Source organism: Mytilus galloprovincialis, chromosome 11 (genome assembly GCF_965363235.1).
Source record: "Mytilus galloprovincialis chromosome 11, xbMytGall1.hap1.1, whole genome shotgun sequence".
Classification (NCBI taxonomy): Eukaryota; Metazoa; Mollusca; class Bivalvia; order Mytilida; family Mytilidae; genus Mytilus; species Mytilus galloprovincialis.
Window position 1 is genome coordinate 59,833,400 of NC_134848.1, and position 6,000 is coordinate 59,839,399.

Below are 6,000 nucleotides of genomic sequence, written 5' to 3' on the forward strand. Positions count from 1 at the left end.
CGTGTATACAAAATTTAGTCCTGGCATCTATGATGAGTTTATTCATTTTTATCATCTGTATGGTGACCCGATTTCAAAAATAAAAAAAATAATCAAATTGTGGGAAAATCCATCCTCCTTTTTTTTTAAAGTCAAATGGTCGTTCCCCAACTGCTAGAAAAGTTGTTCGAAAATTTGGTTCTACGTAATAAACATTTAAAAGACATATAGTTTACAAGTGTGAACAAATCTTATGTACAGGTAGCTAAACAAGGTGTATAGATCTGAACAAATTAAATGTGAAACTAGTGTACATTACACTAAACCAAATGTAAACATGTTTACTGTACACGGCGTTAGGTGTTAACACGGCCTTAGATTTGCTAAGTGATAAAAAAAAAACCTTTATATTTTTTTTCGTCTGTCCGATCCACCTTTCTGTGTTCACTTTTACAATCATGAGTGCAAAATTAATATCTGAATGTGTTTATCTAGGTTTTCTACATTACAAAACAAATCTGTGTTTCTTTTGTGCGTTTAAACAGCTTTTCCATATCTACTTTTATTAGGAACAATTAACATATAAAGCACAAGATATTTCGACAAAAAACCACAGAAAATGTAATTGACAGGAACCGGATCTAAAATCGTCAAATTCATATATGGTCAACGCTGCATGAGGGAATTGGAACCTATGTTTCTTAATCATTACTTGATCAACGGGGGCTTAACGAAAATTTTGTTATAAATCATGTCGGAATAAAAGAACTGGTTAGCAAGCGATCGTTCCATCAGAAGTGGTTTAGACCAAATTAGTTCTAGTAAATGAATAAAAATACTCTATCTATTTCGTGCTTACGTTGCGTCATAATCGATAGGACATCAAACCATGGCTTTCAATCTTTTATCGGGAAGTAACCATTTAGCTTCAGATGATTTTCCTTTGAAAGGGCACTAGCTTTCAAATTAATGTTCACCGATCTGACACAAATTCGCAAATTTGTATTATAATCATGTAAAACATTTCTCAAAATGATAAAACTTATAAAATAAACATTATACTGGGCATGGGCTCGAAAATATGTAGCTTCATTTCGCGGTTATTTTATTCTTGACGCACTCTTAATAGCTATCGATATGACCTCCGAAGACTTCCGATAGTCCTGGCCTATAAGCGACATAAACATAGATATAGAAATAAACAAAAAGCGAACATGTGTTATTGTATTTGTCTAGGTCTGTTTAATTTCATATTTTTGATTTTATAAATAAATAATAATCATCGTTTTGACTTGTATAACGAGTTTGTTTTACTTTCAATGTAGACAGTCTTATCGTTTAGATAACCGAACACGCACAAATTATGCATAATACACCTCTAGCTAAGGAATTAGACTGAAGTGTACATGCAAATGGATTCAATGGCGTCAAGTTATTTACTTGCAAGTTAATAATTCTTCATCAATGTTTCTTAGCTTAATCGGAAAAAAAAGAACCACAATGGCAGATAAATGCAAATTAATATTTCACTATTTCACCTTCAATCTTTTATGATTGGAATGGACAAGAACTGTCATATTCCTGATTTGGTACAGACATTTTCAAATGTAGAAAATGGTGGATTAAACTATAGAATCATCATTTGTATCTCAACTTTTACACGAAAGATAGACATTTTATTCATTTATCGACTTTCTCGGGTAGATTCGACGAGATAAAGTATCATTTATTTCCATGCATCCCGTCCAAAGGAGTTGTGCTTATAAGGCATATTCTATATTGTCCTGTTCAACAATATAAGCCTATAATTCAGTGTTTGTCGTTGGTTACTGCCTGCTATATCTATTTTAAAGACGCACGAACGTTAAGGATGATTCATAGAAACATTTTCACTTTGTTGTTTTTAAATGAAACATATCATTTGGGGCATAACAGATTTAATAAATGATTCAATTCACACATCTTAGCGTTTATTACATCATTATATTACAACCTGTACAAGTAAAGTAATACTAAATACATAAGCTTAATCATAGCAATGAATTATTTCAATTAAAATCTTCTTTTCTTGTATAATTCATTTAATGTATTCCCAATAAAATCCATCGTGAACCAGTTTTCAATTAATGTATCGTTTACATGTGATACTACGGAAGGGGTATAGTTGAACGTTGAGCGTTGGTTGAAAAAGTATATGTTTGTTTTCTATTTAAACAATTATCTACTTTAGCCGTTGATTTCCATAAAAATAACAGAATTAAGGGGGGGGGAGGCGATGGAAACACAAATTAGACTATACTAAGCAAAACGGGAGCTTCAATCTTAAAAATATATCTCTAACTTTACTTCGTCAAAAGAGGCTATACCAGTGATATCAAAACATTACTTTTACAATGTACGTACCTGTACAAAACAGACAAAGATGTAGTGTCAACAGGGAAAGCATACTGGCACATATGTTCATATACAAATGTATACCTAAACTAGGTCGTATCGGTTTTCTGTGTACATATGTTTGTCCATACATGCATTGTCCATTCGTTTGATGTGTTTTATCGTTTGATTTTGCCGTTTGATTACGGACTTTCCGTTTTGTTTTGTTTTTTCCTGAGAGTTCAGTATTTTTTTGTGATTTTACTTTTTAGCTCACCTGGCCTAAAAGGCCATGTGAGCTTTTCTCATCACTTGGTGTCCGTCGTCGTCGTCGTCTGTCGTCGTTAACAATTTTTCAAACATCTTCTCCTCTGAAACTACTGAATGGATTTGAATGAAACTTAAAATGATTGTTCCTTAGATTATCCTGCACAAAGTGTGTGCTTCGATTTTTGATCCGTCAAAAAACATGGCCGCCGTTACTTAAAATAGAACATAGGGGTCAAATGAAGTTTTTGGCTTATATCTCAAAAACGGAAGCATTTAGAGCAAATCTGACACGGGGGTAAAAATGTTCATTAGGTCAAGATCTATCAGCCCAGAAATTTTCAGATGAATCAAACAAACATTGTTGGGTTGCTGCCACTTAATTGGTAATTTTAAGGAAATTTTGCAGTTTTTGGTCATTATCTTGAATATTATTATAGATGAAGATAAACTGTAAACAGCAAAAATGATCAGCAAAGTAAGATCTACAAATAGGTTAATATGACCAAAATTGTCAATTGAGCCCTTAAGGGGTAAATGTCCTTTAAGGACAATTTTTCACAATTTGTTCATCATATTTGCTAACTTTAAAAAATCTTCTCCTCTGAAACTACTGAATGGATTTGGATGAAACTTAGCATGATAGTTCCTTAGATTATCCTGCACAAAGTGTGTGCTTCGATTTTTGATCCGTCAAAAAACATGGCCGCCCTTACTTTAAATAGAACATAGGGGTCAAATGCAGTTTTTGGCTTATATCTCAAAAACGGAAGCATTTAGAGCAAATCTGACATGGGGTAAAAATGTTCATTAGGTCAAGATCTATCAGCCCAGAAATTTTCAGATGAATCAAACAAACCATTGTTGGGTTGCTGCCACTTAATTGGTAATTTTAAGGAAATTTTGCAGTTTTTGGTCATTATCTTGAATATCATTATAGATGAAGATAAACTGTAAACAGCAAAAATGATCAGCAAAGTAAGATCTACAAATAGGTTAATATGACCAAAATTGTCAATTGACCCCTTAAGGGGTAAATGTCCTTTAATGACAATTTTTCACAATTTGTTCATCATATTTGCTAACTTTAAAAAATCTTCTTCTCTGAAACTACTGAATGGATTTGGATGAAACTTAGCATGATAGTTCCTTAGATTATCCTGCACAAAGTGTGTGCTTCGATTTTTGATCCGTCAAAAAACATGGCCGCCCTTACTTTAAATTGAACATAGGGGTCAAATGCAGTTTTTGGCTTATATCTCAAAAACGAAAGCATTTAGAGCAAATCTGACAGGGGTAAAAATGTTCATTAGGTCAAGATCTATCAGCCCTGAAATTTTCAGACGAATCAAACAAACCATTGTTGGGTTGGTGCCACTTAATTGGTAATTTTAAGGAAATTTTGCAGTTTTTGGTCATTATCTTGAATATCATTATAGATAAAGATAAACTGTAAACAGCAAAAATGATCAGCAAAGTAAGATCTACAAATAAGTTAAATATGACCAAAATTGTCAATTGACCCCTTAAGGGGTTATTGTCCTTTAATGACATTTTTTTTCACAATTTGTTCATCATATTTGCTAACTTTAAAAAATCTTCTCCTCTAAAACTACTCAACCAAATTCAACCAAACTTCAACTGAATGATCAGTAGGGTGTATAAAATAAAGTTTGTGTTTTATTTTCTATTTTGTCTAAAAACATGGCCGTCATGGCTAAAAATAGAACACAGGGTAAAATGCAGTTTTTGGCTTATATCTAAAAAACTCCAGCATTTAGAGCAAATAAGACTAGAAGTTAAAATATTTATTAGGTCAAGGTCTACCTGTCCTGAAATTTTCAATTTGCAATTTGCAAAAAAAATAATTTGTTGTGCTACTTCCAAAAAATAGAAAATATTCTGACCAGAAAAAAAACCATGTCCCCCTACAAGTTAAATGGTCCATGCCTAACTGTTATTAATGAAATCATTTAACTGTTTTGCTGTTATTGGAGCCCCTTGCCCCTTCTCAGCAGTGGAATAAATCCAAATCATGAATGAAGAAATTCGAAAGAATAACAATTTAATAATGTAACAATAACAATTTTATTGTTAAAATTCTTTTATTGTAACTATAATGTAATAAAAATAACGTCCTGCCGCTCTTCTTGTATGCATATTATATTAGAAGGAAACGTGTATACATGGTAGAACTTGTATTTCTCTCCGGCGCTCTCGGACGCGTCCGGGTTGTTTTTAGTGTGACCGACCGGAAACAGTCTTTCCGTAACTTGATGGTAAGAAATATTACTGCATTCAGCCTTTTGAAAATATTTTCCTTAATATTAGTAAATCTTAGTGTTGTTGTTCATCCAGCATTGTTGGTATTGTTTCTCCATCGATCTATAAAGACTTTTTGTTTCGATTTTCACCGCTAGTTCTCTTATATTCAGGAAAAATAATTAAAACATTGGAAGCACGCGTGTACGTTATTTTTTGTATATCTCTGTCAGATGTCATTTGGTTTGCATTTCCTGAACAAGACGTTCGCAAATATTATTTTATTAAGAACAATAATTGTTCTTGATAAAATAAGCGTACTCAAGCTCATGAAACAAGTGCTCAGACTATACAGTAATTGGACAAGATTGAGTTCCCACTCAAAAAATGTCCTATCATTTCAACCAAAATCGATGTTTTTAAAAAAAATATTGCCAAGTAACTACAAGACCGATTTTTATAAAATAAACACCAAAAGATGTAGAAATGTTTCAAGTTTTATTGTTTGTTTAGTCATAATTTTAATCATTCATTTTCATTTTCTGACGAGGAGAAAACAAATGCAAATTTTTACTATTTTATTTTGGTTAGAATGCATAGCAAACTGCCACAAGATGTACTTACAAACAAAAATATATATAAAAGAAAAAAAACAGATGTAAATAGACACCAAACTACGGTTTGGAAATTTTTAATACTTTATGCATTAGGTCAACTATATTTGGTGTATGAAAATATTTTATGATCTATATGTCGGTTACGCAGGTTTTATTTGAACTTGACCTCATTTTCACAGTCCATTGCTAAGTTTTAAGTGTGTGTGTTTTGGTCTCATTTTCTTTATTTATAAACAGTAAGTCATATATATTTGTAATATTGAAGAATTGTTAGCTGTACATGTTTGCCTGGCATGGTTCAATATGTTCAATAAGGCATTGTTTACCAGGTGAGCGATTCAGGCTCTTGAGAGCCTCTTGTTGATATGCGTAAATCCTCCGTGCAATTGGTTTGATGTTGTTGGATAAAGGCATTGTACAGTTAGAAGCGTTGCAAATGTCCCAAATCTATACAATCATGCTTATTTCATTCTCTTATATACATACTTAACACTTTTTACCT